The sequence below is a fragment of the Rattus norvegicus genome, chromosome 6 (genome assembly GCF_021556685.1).
Source record: "Rattus norvegicus strain SHRSP/BbbUtx chromosome 6, alternate assembly SHRSP_T2T, whole genome shotgun sequence".
NCBI lineage: Eukaryota > Metazoa > Chordata > Mammalia > Rodentia > Muridae > Rattus > Rattus norvegicus.
Window position 1 is genome coordinate 59,021,943 of NC_141539.1, and position 20,588 is coordinate 59,042,530.

Genomic DNA, 20,588 nt, shown 5'->3' on the forward strand with positions numbered 1-20,588 from the left:
AGTCGGCCCTGATGTCTGGATCTTACAGTCTTTCTACTGCCTCTTCCACAGTGTTCTCTGAGGAAGTGTGGTACAGATGTCTCATTTGTAGCTGAGCCCTTCGCTATGACTTACTCTCCGAACGTTGACCGGTAAAGTGTCTCAGCACTGACTAACATCCTCTGCAAACAGAGGCTTCTCTGACGACATCTCAGAGCTGCACTAATCTATGGTTATCATAAGAATTTATTATAGAAATGATCTTATGTCTATTTAGCAAAATAATAGTAATAGGTTTTACTGTATGGTCTATGACCTCCCCTGACGTGGGTTCATGGCCGGGTATACAGTACCAAGCAAAAGTGCCATTCTGTGGAGCAGACCTTAAACTCAATCGTAAAATGATTGGTTATCCATTCATATTAATACCACTGTTTCATGAATAGGCATATCTTTTCATTATCTGTCCATGTTTCTAATTATTATCTAAATGGATAAATCTAGAATGAATCTACCTTTTGGTGGTCTAAATCTATTTACTGCATTTTGCTGTGAAGTAATTAGTCAGAGTGGGATGTTTATTTGATTCTGGTCAAGAAAGATAAAAATGATGTAGGAATATTTGCTTCGTGTCATTTACTTAGTTCTTTGTCAAATTCACTATACAACTATATGCATATATCTGTATATATGTGCATACATATGCATATATATGATTTATTAGAGTGACTTATAAACTATGGTCCAATAGCAATAATTGTCTACCAGAGGAAAGTTCATGAATCCAGTAGTTTTTCAGTCCCCAAGGCTGGATGTCTCGGTAAATGCTATGATCCTGAAGTTGGCTTTAATGCCAGTGAGTGAATCAACTTGCCAGTGAGAGGAAAGGGAAGCAGAGAAAGAGCAAAACTCCCTTCTTCAATGTCCTTTACATAGGCTGCCACCAGAAGGAGTGGCCCAGATTAAGGGAGGCTTTCCTCATTTCAGAAGATCTGCATTAAAGGTGGGTCTTCTCACTTTAAATGATTGAATTAAGAAAAATCCTCTCAGGGGTACTCAGCTGCTTGGGTTTTAGTTAATTCCACATATAGTCAAGTTGATAACCAAGAACAGCCATCACACTTGCAATAATAGGGTGGTGGTGGTGGTGGTGGTGGTGGTGGTGGTGGTAATGACTGCTCTTAGATAAGGTCTAATTTTATAACTCTAACTGTCCTTGAACTCATATAGATCAGGCTAGCCTTCTATATATAAAACAATCCTTCTGTCTCAGTCTCCTAAAGTGCTGGGTTTCCTGGTATACACCCCCATGTCCAGAAATATGCCCAGAATTTGCGTTGCTCATTATAGGACAGTGGTAGAGCTTCATAAGAAAAAAAAAACAGTTTATATATTAATTTATATTCTTAAAAGTGACGATAGGACCAGAAAGGCAAAATATTTCAGAAAACCAATGATCTCTTTCCTTGCCACGTGAGTGGGATGTTGGAAACATCCAACGAAAGCTCTTGAAACTAACAATAGCTCTCCCAGCGCTCCAATTAAATTCTCCTGTATGGACAAACAAAACCAGAACTAAATTCTTACTTCTGCCATTGCATACTGCCAGCATACTGTTAATGGAGATGCTGTCGTACAATAGAAGATTCCTAGGGTCATCATCTTACACGGAGGAGCACAGACAACTCATCCCCACTCTCTTCAATGTCCAGCCACTTCCCACAACACACATTCTGAAATGATTATTTCCAGGGTCCCTGTAGTCTTCCAGAGGACCAGGTATAGTGAGCAGTATTCACCCGTACCCAAGCATGGCACGTGCTAATGATGGAACTGTGAGAAGATATGCAGATGGAGCACGCCGTGGTCTCCTCTCACCTCCTACAGCTCACTGTGTGTGTATAAATGTGTGCCGTCAGGTTCTCTGTGTTGACTCTGCTGTTATGTGTTAGGTGTACACCTCTTGTCCAGGTAACCGGTTTCACTAGCTTCTCCCTTATTGAAAGTAAACAATTCTGCAAAAGCAGCACTTGTAACTCAGAAGAAGTTCATTCTGCCCTATCTGCAAAGATGGGCCTTAGGGCTGACTGGCAGCCACACTGATTCTGGGAAAGACCAGTGGTCTGATCCAGGTGAACCTCCCAGCCTTGCTTGGAAAGGGTGGGCTTTGGGCTTTGAACCAGCCTGAGAATGTGTGACACAAAGAAGCCAAGGGCAAGAAAGCCATCTAAGTGAAGCTTCTGAATGAATCAACAAACCCTGTCTTCCCTGTGGCTCCACGAGGCACTAAGGGTCTTCCTAAGGCCCTTGAGCAAGGTGTTCCCCTGTGGGTTGCTGTCCATATGCAGGTGAGGGCAGGCACAAGATAAGGCAAGGCCTGCGATTGGGCAGTGGAAAAGGAAGGCGGGCTGAGAATTTGGAGAGACAGAGGAAGGAAGATGGAGGAAGAAAAAGATGACCCAGATCCATGTGGCTTTAAACAGCCCACAGGTAGCTATGAATATCTTATAAGGGGTGGATAATTACAGGACAATTTGTCTTATCTAGGTGAGCAGTTTATATCAATATCAATTGGCTCTGAGTTCACTGTGTGGATGTTTTATGGGGTGAGAATTTATATTATTCTAATTGATAGATTATAAGCCTCTAGAGTTTTGATTTTACTGGGTTAAACAGGGATTTGTGACCGCTAACCATAAGGGGCAGATGTCTGGGAATGTGAGCAGAATCTACAGCAAGAGAGTGTGAAATGGGTGGTTGACACATGGGGCTAGCCACGAGGAAGCAGTGAGACCACTGGGGCCAGAGAGTAGCTGGCGCTAGCGTGGGATGGTGCTTTCTTTATTATTATTACTATTACTACTACTACTATTATTATTATTATTATTATTATTATTATTATTATTTCTTCACACGGTATTTCCCTAGACCTAGATGTAAGTTAAAGTTAAGTTAAAGAGCAAATCAGCTGGGGAATATCTGTTGAATGAAATTTTACACAATGGGTTGTCTTGATCTCTAAAACCAAACTATGTGCCTCATATGAGGACAAATACAATTTAAAAAGTGTCTTGCCCTCCCATTTTTAAGCAAATAATATTTACTTTAAATTTATTGTAAACATGTAACTGGAAATACTTTCTTTCCTCTTTGAAAGGCATACAAATTTTTGAGAAAACTAACTTGGTATTTTGCCAGCTTGATGACCTTCCCAGAGAAGAAATTTCTTTTTCCTCTGAAAAAAGAGCTAATTAGCTACTACGAAGACTATCACATTCAGATATTGTCATAGCAACATCAACCAACAAATGGGGGAGGTTCAAAACAGCTGCTGTAGAGGAGAATAAGATGTTTGTTTTCATGTTCTCTTAGTAGACTGCCAATGCCTGTGTGCTACATTTTGCACAATTCTTTCCCAAGGGTAGTGTGTTCTTTGCCTATCACCTTTGTGGAGATTGCAGAGAAGATTTTATTTTAAAGTCTATTTTCTCAATGACACGAAATGTGTGAAAGCAGCCGTGCTGTAAAGACAACATGCTCGCTCCTCTCTAGCATACTTTTGTTTGCTCATGTTAGTTTTTAGTCAGTGTTAAATGTCTCTCTCTCTCTCTCTCTCTCTCTCTCTCTCTCTCATACACACACACACACACAAATTAGCTCTTTCATGGTTGTATCACACACACACAGACACCATATATATATACATATATATATGTATATATATATGTATATATATCCATTTTGATACTTAGCTAGGCTTTTTCTTCTCCAGGTAATGTATTGGGCATCTTGGCCCAAATTTGCTACTAAGTCCAGGGGGGTTGTTAGGCATCATTCAGGAAAGAGGAACATGTATAATTCTTGAATATGCCTGCATCGGACAAAGATTGAAGATGGGTGACCATCTTCTAAGAATCTGGGAAGGAAAAAAAGGAAATGTTCTAAGTCAGTAGCCAAAGCAAAGGAGAGAAGTAAAGAGATCAGAGCTGAGTGACTGTGGGGACTTCAGCTGCCATCAAATTCAATTCATAAGATCCCAGGCAAACGCATCAGCATGTGAACTTGGCTTTATTCAGACCTTTGAATGAATGCCATTGGTCACTTCACTGTATGTATCTGAAATTATCACACTATTGGAAGCATGGCAGAACTGCATGATGATAGAATTGGGTTGTGCCCAACCCTATTAGTTAGCATGGTCATGTGGTTTAAATTTTGAAGAAAAGAATGTGAGGAGAATTGTATGTGATGAGACTTATTTCCACTTAACCGAGATTGAAGAAGTAAAAAGAAAGTGAGAAAGAAAAAGCAGATAGACTGGTGGAGAAATTTACACAGATGTCTGATGTTGTGTTTTATAAAAAGAGAGAGAAGGGATATGTTTGGTGGAGGTGTAGTCAAATATGGGAGAAGGGGGTGCCTCGGCAGGTCAATGCTGAGGCAACCTCCCCCCCAACTCGCCACCAGGGACCAGCCACATTTTGATGGTATGGTATAGAATAGAATTTATTTAGGGCCTAGGGAGGGGAGTTGAGAGGGTAGAAGAGACAGAGAAAGTCAGAAGTGGGGGGGAGGGGAAAGGAGAGGGGAGGGGAGGGGAGGGGAGCGGAGGAAAGGAGAGAGGAGACGAGAGGGGAGGAGAAGAGAGAGGAGAGGAGAGGAGAGAAGGGGAAAGGAGAAGACAGAAAGGGAGTCAGAAGACAAGAGAGCAAGAGAGCACTGAGGAAGCTAGCCGCCCCTTTTGTCAGGCACACTTGGCTGTTGCCAGGTAACTGTGGGGCGGAGCTTAGACAAAATGCTAACATCTGAGTCTAAGGACCACACTTATTTTATTTTCTGTTTAATATCCAGGATTTGGAACGGAGTGCGCACAAACTAAAAATTAAATAAATGTTTGTTTTTAAGAAGTGCCAGAAGGCAGGGTGACTGGACAGGGCAAGAAAATGGGCAAAGATGATTGGAGAATTATCCCAAAGACAAACGGTAGGATCTGTATGGGGTCCTCAGTTGGCCAAGAGGGCAGAAAGAGCTAGAAAAGAACTGGAGCTAACAGAGTTCCAGGAGCCTTCGAGGCACCTGCTATCTTTGACCTTTGAGTTGCTAATTTATTGATTAAAGACTTTTTATTTATGTTTAGTTTTTATTGGTTGCCTTTGAAAAGTCTTGACAGCTGACCTAGAAGGGAATAGTTCCTCTGCTTGAACTGACAGTGAAGGATGAGGTGTCGGAGTCAAGTCCTCCTGATCTGACCCTGGGGCTAGCCTCTGTGTGGGTAGCTTTGCTGTGAATGTGTTAAAAACCTCTCAGGTGGCGGATAATTTTTCTTTGGCGGGGGTGGGGGGAGGTAGGGGTGTACTTTCTGGTTTCTTTTCATGTGGATCTTTTTGTTTGGGTGATGTCATCCCCTGCTATTTACTTTTTAAGGCGGCCTCTCCCAATTAGTTATTCAGAATTACCGAACCTCTAAACAGAACTACTTGTGATATTTTGATGTTGGATTCTTGAGAGTGGCCCTGTCTGCTCTTGGTGAGGTTATCCATGAGACCAAGAATCCGTTACAAGATTCCTCCAGAAACATCGTCTGTGTAGCATCCATTCACTCCTCACGCCTAATCTCCAGGTGACACTTACAAAAGATCTTTCAGTCTTCTTTTGTTCTAAGAATACATTTCCCTCGGGAGAGATGGCTCCGCTGTTCATGGTACTCTATTCTTTGCTAAGCCTTGATAGCCTTGTACTGGATCCCTGGAGCCCACGTGATAGAAGGAAAGCACCAACTATGGCAGGTTGTCCTTTGACCTCCACATGGGTGCCGTGGCACGATTCTGCCACTCCCCCCCCCAAATAGATAAGTAAAAATGAAAAACATGCAAATTATTCTACTTGACCCACCAGGACCCGATGTGTTTATAAAAAGATGAAGAGAGGAGGGGATATGTTTTATGGATGTGTGGTGAGGTATGGGGGAAGGGGGTGCCTTGGCGGGCCCATGCTGAGGCATCTCTTTCCCCTGAGGGACCAGCCACAGGATGATGGTATAGTATAGAATAAAGTTTATTCAGTGCTTGTGGAGGGGAGTTAAGAGGGTAATAAAGACAGAGAAAGGGGTGGAGAGAGAGGGGGGGAGAGGGGGAAATGGGGAGAGGGAGAGGGAGAGGGAGAGGGAGAGGGAGAGGGAGAGGGAGAGGGAGAGGAGAGAGAGAGAGAGAGAGAGAGAGAGAGAGAGAGAGAGAGAGAGAGAGAGAGAGAGCTCACGTGGAGGAAGTTGGGGAGGGAATGGGGCCAGAGCCAGGAGTAGGAAGGGAAGAGCAATAGCTAGAGAGAGAAGAGGGGGCAAGCAGCCCCTTTTGTACTGAGTCAGGAATACCTGGCTGTTGCTAGGTAACTCTGGGGCGGAGCATACCTGGCTGTTGCCAGGTAATGTGGGGTGGGGCATGCCTGTCTACTGCCAGGCTTACTCTTACCTTCCATCATGTCTCCATATGGACACTGTCCTGATTTAATGTTTGTTCTGGACCCCCATTAGATCTGCAGTATCCTGAAGAACTTCCCCGTAGGATCCCCGTTCATTTGGTCTGAACTATCTAGCCTCACACTACTCTCCCATCCCCAACACCGGATCCTTACCCCATTTTCCCTGATAGTTTTGCCTGACTGAATTTCTTTAGTTCTCCTGATACCTTCATTCTACTCTTTCTAAACTAGATTCACTTACTAGATGTTCTAGCAGAGTTGTGGAGTCTCTCAAAGTACCCCCAATGATCTCTAGGAAAAACTATGTAGTCTTTCATCCCAGTGGAAAATAGGCCTGATAAAGTCACAGATTAAGGCTGTTTTGTAGAGCTAAATGTGCACCACTGGGCATAATGCAGAGGCACTAGGAATCAAACTAGAAGCCTGTGTTGAATAATGGATTCCAGTGGGAGCCTCCCTTTTCCTTCTACCAGTGTCAATGGATTAGCTCTGCTGTGTGAGACTGATGTTCATGTAGACCTTTAGGTCTGCTTCCCTGCAAGTTGAGGTTATAGAAATCAATTTATGGGGCTGGAGAGATGGCTCAGTGGTTAAGAGCACTGACTGCTCTTCCAGAGGTCCTGGGTTCAAATTCCAGCAAACACATGGTGGCTCACAAGCATCTGTAATGGGATCTGATGCCCTCTTCTGGTGTGCCTGAAAATAGCTACAGTGTACTTATATATAATAAATAAGTAAATCTTAAAAAAAAAGAGAGAAATCAACTTACAAAGAACACTGAGTATGATTCCAATTGAGAAGGCACAGAACTGAAATTTGCAAATAAATTATTTTTTCTAGACTATCTTGATTCAACAAGGCCCTGGTTATCCAACGAGTCCTGATTAATGACTATGGCAATGTAATTCTAAAGCAGAGATCTGATGTGCAGCTAAAGGCAGAACACAAAGAATGAGAAGTGGAGGAAACAGTGATCAGAACCAGAACCAGAAACTGGCCAGGAGGTTTAGGGACACAGGCCTCCACAAGAGTTCTTGGAAAGAATCAGGAAATGTCCTTGATTTTGTCTTGGTTGGAGGACAGTAATGCCAGAGATATTTGGGGCTCTAATTTCTTCTCTAGTTTTATTGATTATAATCCTAACAACAATGCTTTTAATCTTTGGACCTTGTTCGCACAATCTCTGTCTTGATTTTATCTACCCACATTTACAGTTGATCTATTTATAGAAGGATATGTCTTCCCAGTGAGAAATCAGTCAGCACACCTAGAGAATACTAAAGAAAAAGCACTTGAGTAGAACTTGTAGTGCCCAAAGAAGAGCTGGCCTCAAAGAGCAGTTTTTACTACATTGGCTTATGCAGTTCACAGCCATTGTTCTTAAATCTCTTTTAGGTCCTAGCCCCAGGGTACACTTTAACCAGCTGAAACAGGAGCCTGCAAGTCTGGTAAATGGGAGATTTACACAGCTAAGGTAGAGTCAGACTATTTCTTAAGTACACCACCAGTGGTGTTCTTTTTATATAGTTTTAACCCAGGATCATCTTGTTCATTGGGCACAATTACGCTTTTCCCAGGAAGAGAACTGAGGCTTTCTGGAAGACCAGGTCTTAACATTGGCTATGATCCTGTGCTACTCCCTGGAGCTGCCTATTAGAGGCAGGTTTCCTGAGGATGGTCCTAGAGGCTGATCAGTTCTGATGAACAGACATTTACATATTAACATCCTAAAGTTCCCTTATCTCTAGTAGACTTGGTTAACATTTATTTTTGGTGTATTTGGGGTAGGGAGACAAGTATGTTTAGACAACTTCCACCTCATGTGATTTAAGTGTCTCCTAAGCAAATTCTATTACTTTATAATACTTTATAATATTTATAATGTAATATAATACTTCACAAACATCAGTTCTATTACTTTAGGTTCTTCTAGGTCAGATTCACACTTAGATGGTCATTCTGTGACCTTCTGGGTCTTTGTGATTCATAGAGGAATTTTAATCCAGCAACATGGCTGCTCTGGCAAGGGAGTACATCCAAAGATCTAGGTCTGTGTGATCCGGCTGGAATGCAGAGTCATTTCCTCTGACTGGAATATAGACACACCCTTCGTACATACCTTGTTTGAAAGAGACATCTAATTGAGAGGCAGGCAAAGTGATGAATAAGAGAAAGATACGACAGAATAAGTCAGAGATTGGATATGCCCAACTCTCATGAGATCAGACTAGGAAAGAGAAACCATTTAAGAACAGTGCTGGAAGACAGAGTCCATTAGTTGGGAGTAAGTCAGTTGGGACTCAGTGCAGGGAGGGCAGTGCAGTACAGTTGAGTTTGTTCATGAGGTCATGCAGCTCAGCGCAGGTCAACAGGGGTGGTTGAAGCCAGAGAATAAGGAGAAGCAGAAGATTAGAATTAATTGCCAGAGTTAGTTTGAGGCCAAGCAGAACAATTCAGTGAGAAGCTAAGAGAAACCAGATTGAATCAGTCAGCTTGGAGAAGAGTTTGAGCCATTTTCTGCATTAAACCAGTCAGAGTTCCAAAAGAACCAAAAAGGGTGAGCTTATTCAGCAGTAAGCCTCCAAGACCACAACTACACCTGAGGAAGAAAAGTTATTTTACACTGATTGGCCTTCAAGGCTTCAGTCCCCAAGAATAGAAAACCTTTCTATGCCCCAATTTTAGCCCCTTTAGCTAAATTATTTGGCAATCTCATCTCTTTCCCCCCCCCCCCCCCCCCCCGCAGAGCTGAGGACTGAACCCAGGGCCTTGCGCTTGCTAGGCAAGCGCTCTACCACTGAGCTAAATTCCCAACCCCAGCAATCTCATCTCTTGAACAGGGCATATTAGTAAGTTAGCTAGAAGGAAATTAGTAGCCTTGGGGGTCACTGAGGACAGATCTTCCCTCAAGGTGAGATTTGGAACTTGTATCTTATTTAACACTAGAAAGCAAAACATCGCACCTGCCCTTCCTCAGGCCTCCTGGTCAAAAGGCTAGAACACATTTGGCTCTTGACAGAGGAATGATATTCTGATCTTCCCTTACAGATTGTCTTATTACATGTTGTTGACTCTTTCCTTAAGACAGTGGTTCTCAACCTTCCTAATGCCGTGATGCATCAGTACAGTTCCCCATGTTGTGGTGACCCCCCAACCATAAAATTATTTCATCAATACTTCATAATTGTAAGTTTGATACTGTCATAAATTGTAATATAAATATCTGATACACAGGATATCTGCTGTGTGACCAATAAGTTGAGAATTTAATCCAGGGGCTAGAATGATAGCTCAGTGGTTAAGAGCACTTATTGCTCTTGCAAAGGGTCCAGAATCAGTTCCAAGCACACACATGGTGCACATACATGAATGCAAACAAAGCACTAGTAAATAGAAAACAATAAGTCTTAAAAAAAAAAACAAAGTAGAAAGTTAATCCAACTTGGCCTGTCTATCACCTAGCCGAGAGAACATCCCACAGGAAATGAGTCACTGGAAGACACATTAAGGAGATGGGAGGAATAATTATCTCCTTAATTAGATAATGTATTTATCCTTTCAGATGCCCCTCCCTCAGTGCAGCTGCTTAGAGACTCCACCATCTGGCACTGCTAAGACTGCCTGGTTAACTCAAAAATGTTTAACTTTTCTCTTTTTTTGTTCAGGTAATAGTCAAAATCCTAAACATACTTTCCTTGTTATTCTGATCTCTCTCTCTCTCTCTCTCTCTCTCTCTCTCTCTCTCTCTCTCTCTCTCTCCAAACCTTCCCTCTCTTCCCACCATAAAGTTATGTGCTGACCTCATTGCTGACCATTCTTGGCTTTCTTGATCTCTAATCCAAAGGCTTAATTTTCTATTCCTTTTCTTCACCTTCCTCCTCTCAGCAGTTTCCTAAGATTTATAGGTTGCCTGCACCACTGTATTTCTCCCAAACACTAATAATAATGTCCTCAAGCTTCCTTCTGAATCTATTTTCATACCCTTTGTCAACTAGACAAAAAGTCTACAAAAGAGAACCTCGATTTACTGGACCATACATCGATCACTAATGACAGTGACTCTTTTTTTTTTTAAAGATTTATTTATTTATTATATATAAGTACACTGTAGCTGTCTTCAGACACACCAGAAGAGGGTATCAGATCTCTTTACAGATGGTTGTGAGCCACCATGTGGTTGCTGGGAATTGAACTCAGGACCTCTGGAAGAGCAGTCAGTGCTCTTAACCGCTGAGCCATCTCTCCAGCCCATGACAGTGACTCTTGAGTCCTCCGTTCTATCCCCAGGTCCCTAAACAGCTGGATGCACGGTCTGGAGCAATTGCGGCTGCATACCACACAGACACCTCTGAAGCTTTCCTATTATCACATTACATAATTAATTAACATTTTTACTGAATCTGACTAGTTGAATAATTTATGTTTCAGAGGAGACTCAGAGAAATTTAAAACACTTCTGCCAGTCATGTTTTAGCTCAAGGATATACGACAGTTATCAAAGAGCAATCCACTTCCTGAGTTTGAGGCCACCCTGGTGAGTTCCATGACAGTCAGGGGTACACACACACAAAAAACCCCTGTCTTGAAAAACCAGAAAAGTAAGATAAAAACTGAAGAGCAATCCACCCTTCATTGCTCAGGAACCTCTTGGATTTGTTCTGTTATTTTTGTTTTGTTTTGGATGATCCAGTCATATAGACCCCGGTAAAAAATGATCTGTGAACTGGGTGTATAAGTTACTGGTAAAGCGCCTACAAAATTCTCAATTTGATAACCAACGCAGTAAAACAAACAAACAAACAAAAAAACCCAAATTGTTTATGAGAGTTGGTGATAAAAAGGAATGAGGCCATAGTGTATGGGAGAGAAGAGTAAGACAGTCTCTATCTTCCGGTTCAGCCTTTTGAACTAGTTAATTATGTCAATAGTTAACTAGGTTCTAGAATTCTTTAAAACTGCTACAAACCTCAGAAAGAATCACTCCACTTCAGCTTTCATAACTCTTCCCCATCCATGCATCTCATACTGTCGTGAGGTATTCACCAGAGAAGACCACGAGACACGGGTTCAAACCAATAGAATGACTTTCTTAGCCAGCAACTACACTGGCTTTTAGGACCTGAGTGCAGTCCTAAGTCTTTCTAAGGGTGAGCTTTTAAGCACAAAAACCACCTTCAGGGTTGACAAACCTCCAATAGCAAAAACCGTTAGAAGTGGAACTACAGAAGCCAAAAAGCAAGGTTGGTGCATTTCTGGCCTTCCCTGAGCTGTGGACTTGGATGCAGTAGGCCTTGGTTCTCATTCTGGCATGTGTTGCTGCCTGTGTGCTGGATCCCAAGGCCTGCTCACCATGGCATCAGATGTGCTAAGATCTGGGGACCAGTTACACCACCATGGCCTTTGTCATGGCTTTTTGGTTTGTGTTTCTGAGACTCACTATGAACACCGTACAACAACCCCACTTCTGCCATTAGGTCTATGATTACAGGTATGAGCCACTATGATTGGAGCGTCCATAGTCATCTTACAAGAAACATGCATGCTTCAGTTCACATAGCCTCTCTAGTCAGCGGTTATTTCGCAGGAAATAGTTTACGGGAGATCCACCAAAACAGTCATTTACCAGAGACCAACATTCTGGTTCAGGAAGAGCCCCGAAGAGAAGCCAAACAAGTTGTGCATCTACAAGAGATAACCTGTATTCTGAAGTAACTTTGATCATTCCATTGAATTGTGCCAACAATGCTGAGAGAACTTAATGAGTTTTTGATGAGGACTATCTACTTTAAAGGGGGCTACCTTAGGGTTTTATTGCTTTGAAGAGACACCATGATCACAGCAACTTTCCCCCCAGTTTTTCTTAAAATTAACGATCTCATTTATTTACATCCCAAATATCCCATCCTAGTCTTCCCTCCCAGAGTTCTTCATCCCCTCCCTTTCTCCTTCACCTCTGAAAGTGAAAGACCCTCAGAGAGAATCTTCCTCTCAGGAGGGAGATCCTCAAGCCCAATGACCAGTCTGAGTCCACAGGCTGCAATCTGCAAGAGGGTTTATTTTGGGGTACACAGGTACCTCCGGGCGTCCCAGTCAGCTCGAGAGGACTGGCGTGCCTAGCAGAACCAGGGACGGGTTTTTATAGGGTATTGGGGAGCAGAAGCAGGCTTACAGAAGCAGATGCATGGTTGGTGGATTCAAGTGAGGCGCAGATGTATGGTTACACCCAATTGGCTATTCAAATGAGGTTGCCACACAGCAAGAGAATACGTGCAGGTTGGGGCGTCCGGAATGTCAGGGGCTAGGGGCTTATCTCTTGTTAGGTGGCCCATAAACCAATACCAATAATTTAGACTGGTTTCTGTATTTTGTTTTCTTTTATGGTCTGTTTCGTCTAAATGATGGGTCAGCTTGTCCCACAAAGCTTGGACACATCTGAACTTTCCCAGGCTTATTTTAGTTCTGAGTCTGTGTATCTAAAAACTTACTTTTTACTTCTATAGTTGAGGGCCTTGGGCTTGTACAATTTCCTTTCTGGGAGGGGGTCTTTCAAAAGGATGCCCCTGCCCCCATCAACTCTTATAAAGGAAAACATTTAATTGGAGCTGGCTTACAGTTCAGAGGTTTAGTCTATTATCCTCCTGGCAGGAAGCATGGTGGAATACAACCAGACATACATGTGCTGGAGAGGTAGCCAAGAGTTCTACATCCAGATCAGCAGGCAGCAGGACGAGAGGGAAAGAGAGAAAACACTGGATCTGGTGTGGGTTTTTGAAACTCCAAAGCCCATCCCAGTGACATTCCTTCTCCAACAAGGCCACACCTACTCCAACAAGGCCATACCTTCTAATGCCACTAACTGAGCATTCAAGTATGAGTCTATGGGGCTATTATTCAAACAACCATAGATGCATTGGGAACATTTGTGGGAAAGTAACTGTTGTAGAAATGCTGTAGTCTAGATTAATAAGAGCAGAAGAGGAACTAGAGAGTTGGCTTACATGGTGGTAATGATGAGGCATCTTCCACAGTCTGGCTACCAGCACCCAAGTCAGGTGGCTTCCTGCCCCCTGCAACTCTAGCTCTTGGGGGATCAGATATCCTCTTCTAATCTCTGCCAGTTCCTGAATGCACGTGCCTGTACTCTTACATAGATGTACATAAATACACATAATTTTAATGATACAAAATAAATTCTTCTTTTAAAAAGGGAAAATTTTGTTCCAAAGAAATTGGTAGGGAAAGACAGAACTTAATCAAGATTACAGACTTCTGCGTCACCACTGATACTCTACTGAATCAAAATGATTAATACTAAGTTAATCTTTATAAAACACATGTTAGCTCTAATTCATATAATTTGCCAAATACTAGATAGACAATTTGGAGACAGATCTTAATTAGCAAAGTTTGTGAGCTCAAAGAAACACAATTTCTGCTGAGTTCAATTTTTTTCTTTAATTTTCTATTTAAAAAGAAAAAAATTGAGAAAACATATTTAAGTATATTTTAGTAAATTCACATCTATTAAAGAATCAGCCTTGACATTCAGTGATAGTAAGGAAATTAAAAAAAATCAATCCACTTTCTATTAGGGCTGAGGAGATGGTGAACAAGTAAAGGCACCAAGCTTGATGGCTTGAGTTTAATCCCTGGGGCCCAAATTATGGAAGAAGAAAACTAACTTTCACAACTTTCCTCTGATACACACACACACACACAATTTAAAATTTATTAAAACAATATTATATATGCCAAACAAGCTTAGAATTTGTACTGAAAGTTATGCACTTGGTTAAGGGTACTGATGAGGCATGCAAGGAAAGAATCAAGCTTGAAGTCAGGCTTCAGTGACTTTTTGTCTCTATAATGTGAGTGACTGACTGTGCTCAGCCAGGGGAGCTGTCAGTGTCAGCGTAATGGCTCTATAGGTCTACATCTACAAGAAAATAGAACTTGTTTTCCTTTTTTGTTTGCTGTTAAAAATTAAGTATAGTTACTGAAATTATAATTATATATACCAAGTCACGTTTATAGAAGTCTGTTTAGTTGATTGTTATCTTTTAAACTTGACAAATCTTTAAATTAGATCTAAGTAACATGAGTCCTGATATTAAAGCATTTCTCCCCTTTTTAGCCTATATTAGCGTCAAACACAACCTGTTGAAATCCATAGCATCCTGAGTGTTGAAATTATAACTCAGTATATATCCATGCCAGCAATACCAAAGCATCCTTGGGCTCTGTGATTTTTGGGGGGGGGTGAAATTTTTAAATTTACATTTCAAATGTTATCCCCTTTCCTGGTTTCCCATCCATAAACCCCCATCCCATCCCTTTCTTCTATGAGGATGTCCCATCCCTTTCTTCTATGAGGGTGTCTCCCCCCAACCACCCACCCCTTCCTGCCTCCCTGCCCTGACATTCCCCTACACTGGGGGGGTGTCCAACCTTGGCAGGACCAAGGGCTTCTCCTTCCTTTGGTGCCCAACAAGGTCATCCTCTGCTACATATGCAGCTGGAGCCATGGGTCTGTCCGTGTGTAGTCTTTGGGTGGTGGTTTAGTCCCTGCGAGCTCTGGTTGGTTGGTATTGTTGTTCTTACGGGGTTGCTCCTTCAATCCCTTCTGTGATATGTTTTAAATTTAATTTAATTTTATTATTTTGTATGGAGGAGAGGACATATACACGTCACATCCTGTATGTAGAAACCAGAGGACAGTAGGTCATAGGGATTCAAGTCAGGTCATCAATCTTGGTGGCAAACGCCTTTGTCCTCTAATCCTTCTCACAGGCCACATGGCACATAATTAGTAGCTACATTGATTGCTTTTCTGTTGCTTTGATAAAACATCATGTCCAAAAGCAACTTACAGAAGAAAGTTTCTTTTGGCTTACAGTTCCAGAGGGAGAAGACTCCATCATGGCTAGGAAGTATCAAAGCAGGACGAAAAGCTGCAAGATCACATCTTGTAACAGAAATCCAGAGCAGACAGAGAGAACCAGAAGTAAGATGAGGCTGTGTACTTTGAAGGCCCACCCCAGGGGCGTACTTCCTCCTGCAAGGCTTTGTTTCCTAAACCTTCCCAAATACCACCGAGTGTTCAAAAGTCTGAGCGTATGGGGACATTTGTCATTCTGACTACCACAGTGGTGTTTGTTCTGTTCTGTTCGTCTGCCCGCAGGAACACGTTGTCATCAGTTTTAGAATGCTTGCAAATTAGACATTTCATCCAAATTATCTCGAATATTTTAAACTAAATGTTTATGTAAATTTGATTTTTAGCAACCAGAGGAGAGCTGTCTTTGAGTCAGTGAGGCACACAATTCTCCTAACTGATGTCTTCCCTTGGTTGTTATAACAACCTATCCTATCCTGTGTGGCCAGAGCACGTGCTACTCATCTCATCACTCACACTTAAGGAAAGTGGGAAGTTCAAGGACAGGACTCCAACATGGTTGGGTGATGAGGGGCTCTCTACCTGCCTTGCAGTAGCAGCTTTCTTGCTCTACCCTCGGCTGGTGAGGGTAGCAAGCTCTCTGGTGAGTCGCCTTATGAGGAGAGGCATTCTGACATAGGACCACTACTTTCTGGACAACATCTAAATTTAATTACTTTCAAAGCCCTACCTCCAAGGAACATCACCATGTAAGAATTTCTACATATCCATTTTAGAGAGACACCAGCATTCAACCCCTAAGATTTGGCTAGGGTTGCTATGACAAAGCACTAATGCAGAGTAAGAAACTTTAATGACATACATTTGTTCTATTGCAATTATAGAATCTGGAGGTCTGGAACTAATGGATCCTTAGTACTGGTTGCTAATGACTGCTACACGGGAAATTTGTTCCATACCATGTCTGTTTAGAACTTCAGTGTCTTTAACTTCTGCTGTATCGGTCCAATATTTGCCCCCACCATCCCCTGGAGTTCTTCTGTTTATCTTGGGCTAGAAGTCTATTGTAGTTTACCATGATCTTGTTTCAACATCTACAACTAGTCTTCCCAAATAAAGTCACATTTTACGACACTGGGGGCTAATAGCCCCTTAGCTTTAATAACTATAAAATAAAGGGAAGTGCATAGAACCTCATTTAACTTTCAGTTGTTCATAGTGAGAGGCCGATGGAGTTTATACTCCATTTTAGAGAACTTGACCTAAGTTTGAACTCAGGTAAACTAACAGGCTGGTACCTAACATAGTTTCCAAGTTGCTCCCCACAAAACCTGAGCATAGCTCCAGCCTCTAGGCTAATTCCCAACAAGACCAGCGTCTCTAGGTTACACCCTCAACAAGACCAGCATCTTCAGCAGCAACAAACCTGCACCCCCAGGTTACAAGCCCACCCCATGCCTAATGACCACCATTGCAGAGGGAGGCAGAAATTACGCTTATGATATGACTCCCAGCACCAGCCAATTATGTTAAATGCCACAGTAGCTTTCCAATTAGATGCTTGCACACTTGCTTGCTGCTTAGTGTAAAGCCTTGCTCAAATAAATATTTGGAGCACCACCCCTTCACCAAAACTGTCCTTCCTGATGGTGGTGCATTGGAGGGTCCTGAGCTAGCTCAAGTAAAATAAAGACCATGCTGTGAGTTGCATCAGATTGGCTCCTGCCCGGTTGTTGTTGGTTTTTTTTTTTTTTTTTTTTGAGGTGGGGGGAAGGTCACTAATACTTCCCTGGCACTACAATAGAATATATTCTTTATCAAAATCTTATGAATGAAATATTATTCAATACCTGATGTAATCTAAATCTTCTCACCTGGGTCTGTGATGGTTAATGTTCATTACTTAATCTGATTGGGTTTAGAATCACCTAAGAGACATATGTCTGGGCTTATCTGTGAAGTTCACTTCCAGATAATTTTAACTAAGAGATCCATCCTGAATGTAGGTGACCCCAGCCCGTGTGCTGGAGACCTGGTCTAATTAAAAAGGGGAAAAGGACAAATGATTTGAGTAGGAGCATTCACCTCTCTGCTTTCTGTCCAACCAGCTGTCTCAGGCTCCTGTCACCATAGCCAGAGCTGCTCTGACTGCCCTGCCTTCCCCTCCTCCATGAGGACTGCATCCTAACGGCCGCTACAAACAAACCATGGATAAGTTGCTTTAGTCAAATATGTTGTCACAGCAATGAGAAGAATAATGAATACCATCATCTCCCTGAAGCAAGAAGTGCTGGCCACCTCAACAGATTGCTGACTTTTCACAAAGCATCCATTCACAAGAAAGAGTGAGTCCCTGGTGTCCTCAAAAGACCAAAGCTGTTAAAAGTCACCATTTGTGCAGTTTCCAGGGATGACAGGTTCAGGTTGAAAAGAGAGCATCAAAGTTAGTTATTAAAAAGCTCTTAATTTTGCACAAAGCCGTTCTCACTACAAGGCCTTAATTAAAAGTCGCCACTTAATTATTTATGTGCCACCCAGTGCATTCCCATGATTTCCCAAAGAAGTGGCAGCTAACCTTCTGCAGAGTAGAGAGCATTGCATGCAGTGACTCCGAGACATTCATTCAGACTACTCCCTGGTTCTTCCAGTCTGCCCTCAGCTGCAGAGAAAGCTGCCAGCTAATGAGGACTCTGATGAGATTAAGAGCTAGGAAAATGCTGGTATTCAGGGATACTCATTTAAGGCCCAGAGAAATGTAAAACTCTAAGCTTTTTGTTTGTTTGTATTGTTTTGTTTTTGATTTGTTTTTTTTTTAAATCAACTCACAGGAGAACAATCAGGCTGAGACACAAGCAGATTTTAAAGAACTAATAACAACCCTGACAAAAGAAAAGTGATCAAGTTATCTACTGCAGCCTCCTGGTGAGCAGACTGACTCTGAGGTTGTAGGAGCATCTGTCTGGCAAACTCCAGCCCTGGGCAGCTGAGCTAAGAACACTTGAGGGAGAAGGATCCGGGACATCTCCTTAGTCCCCAAAGCAAAGAGCAAGGATTCATGGGATTCGCACACTCTTGTATTCCTTGCTCTTGGAAGGTGGAAGCAGAAGGAGCACGTGCTCAAGATCATCTTTGGCTACATCAGAGTGTTTGAGGCCACGCCGAGCTTTGTAATACCTTATCTCAGAAAGCAAACAGGCAAAGGAAAGTCCCAGGAAACAACCAGATGAGCCGCATAGGCACTCACAGCTCCTCCAGCATCCTGACAGGACGGGAGAAATGTCTTTCCACTTGGACATCTATGGCAGGAAAGCTACAGACCATGAACTTTCACATTTTGATGAGCAGAGAGAAAATTTGAGGATGTATCCAGGTGTCCATGAAGCAGGTCAGCCAACATCTGTGCAGCTGCTGGTGGGAGGTGGTGCGAGAAGGCATCATGGGAAGCTCTGTGACCAGGGAGACTCACGATAGGAAAACATCCAGTCTGTAAAACTGAATCTTGGATTCACAAATACAGAGAAAAAAAAGAAAGAAAGGAAGGAAGAAAGAAAGAGAAAGAAAGAAAGAAAGAAAGAAAGAAAGAAAGAAAGAAAGGAAGGAAGGAAGGAAGGAAGGAAGAAAGAAAGGGAGGAAGAAAGAAAGGTAGGTCAGGTTCAGGGTTTTTGGCCTTTCAGTGATTTCAGTGAGGTCCTTGATCCCTTTGGAGTTGAGTTGTGTCCAGGGTGAGAGATATGGATCTATTTTCATTTCTCTCTATGCTGCTATTCACACCATTTGTCTGTCAAGATGCTGACTTTCCCCCCAGTGTGTAATTTTGGTTTCTTTGTCAAAAACAAGGTGTTTTTACATGTATGGAATTACATCTGGATCTGAGTCTTCAATTCTATACATTGATCAATGTGTCTATTATGTCAATACTATGCTTTTTTTTTTATTACTGTAGCTTTGTAATACAACTTGAAATCTGGGATGGTGATATTACCGGCAGTTTCGTTTATTGTTTGTTTGTTTTAGAATTGATTTTTTTAAAAGCTATCTGGGGTTTTTGTGTTTCTATATGGAATTGATAATTTTTCCTTCAATTTCTCTGAAGAATTGTATCAGAATTTTAGTGGGGATTTCACTGAATTTGTAGATTGCTTTTGGTCCAGTGGCCATTTTCTCAACATTTTTTTTTTTTTTGGTTCTTTTTTTTCCGGAGCTGGGGACCGTACCCAGGGCTTTGTGCTTCCTAGGCAAGCGCTCTACCACTGAGCTAAATCCCCAACCCCTCTCAACATTAATTCTAATTATCTGTGAGCATGGGAATTTTTTTTTTTTATAGTTTGGTGTCTCCTTTAGCTTCTTTTGTCAATGTTTTTAAGTGTACAAACTGGGGCAGTGGATGATGCCACCAGAAAGAGAACTTTGTAAGGTCGAGTGTATTCAGAAACCCTGGTACATTCATATCTATGAACCGTCAATGTTTTATTTACTCCTGACCAAGTTCTTGTCCTGGAACACATGACCACAACACCCCATGGAGAGAGGACTGTGACAATCAGTCATGTAGGGGCAGCAGCTGAAGCCCCTCCACATGCAAATGAGGCATCCCTAACATCTCAGACCAAGTCAATCGAAAGTATCTGCTTTTAGATACCAAGTCACCCCAAAATGTATATGAGACCCTGCCCATGAGGAATAAAGCATGAGTTATCAAAGACTAGCAGAGAGCATCTGTCTTATACAGCTGTATCACTATGGGGAAGAGAATTCTCTCCCAAAGCTGGAAGCTGCTCAAACCTACCGCATCACTTCCCCCTTGGTGGCTCTGACCTTGGTTCCTAGCTACCTCGAGGCCCACCGGCCCCAACACCTACCATGGACTCCAGAGCAGCTGTGGTCCCCAAAGAGATCCAGCAGCCGCTTTGATCTGACTACCCCTCCCCTTTGGAAAGTGCAATTCCAGCTGGTCAGAGCCTTGCAGATCTCTGAGGATAACGATAATGATAATGTTCAGTGTACAGACCAGCAATACAAGTCTTTACTTGCTTGGTTAGAATTATTCCAAGATTTTTTAAAGGCTAGTATGAAAGATATTGTCCCTTGATTACTTTTCTAGTATGTTTGTCATTTGAATATAGAAAAGCTACTAACTTTTGTATTTTCATTTGGTATTCTTCTGTTTTGCTAAAGATACCTGTATCAGTAATAGAAGTTTTCTGGTAGAGTCTTTAGAGTCTTTTTATGTATAAAATCA

The 20,588-nt window shown here is 42.2% G+C and overlaps 1 long non-coding RNA gene across 1 annotated transcript in view; it reads left to right on the plus strand.

The window, feature by feature from the left end:
- Positions 1-20,046, plus strand: part of LOC148005198 (uncharacterized) — a 29,967-nt gene extending 9,921 nt beyond the window's left edge. Inside the window, exons 2-3 of the long non-coding RNA XR_015623002.1 lie at positions 17,458-17,694; positions 18,178-20,046. This is a non-coding gene — a long non-coding RNA (uncharacterized LOC148005198). The remainder of the gene's footprint in view (positions 1-17,457; positions 17,695-18,177) is intronic.
- Positions 20,047-20,588: the final 542 nt, after the last annotated feature.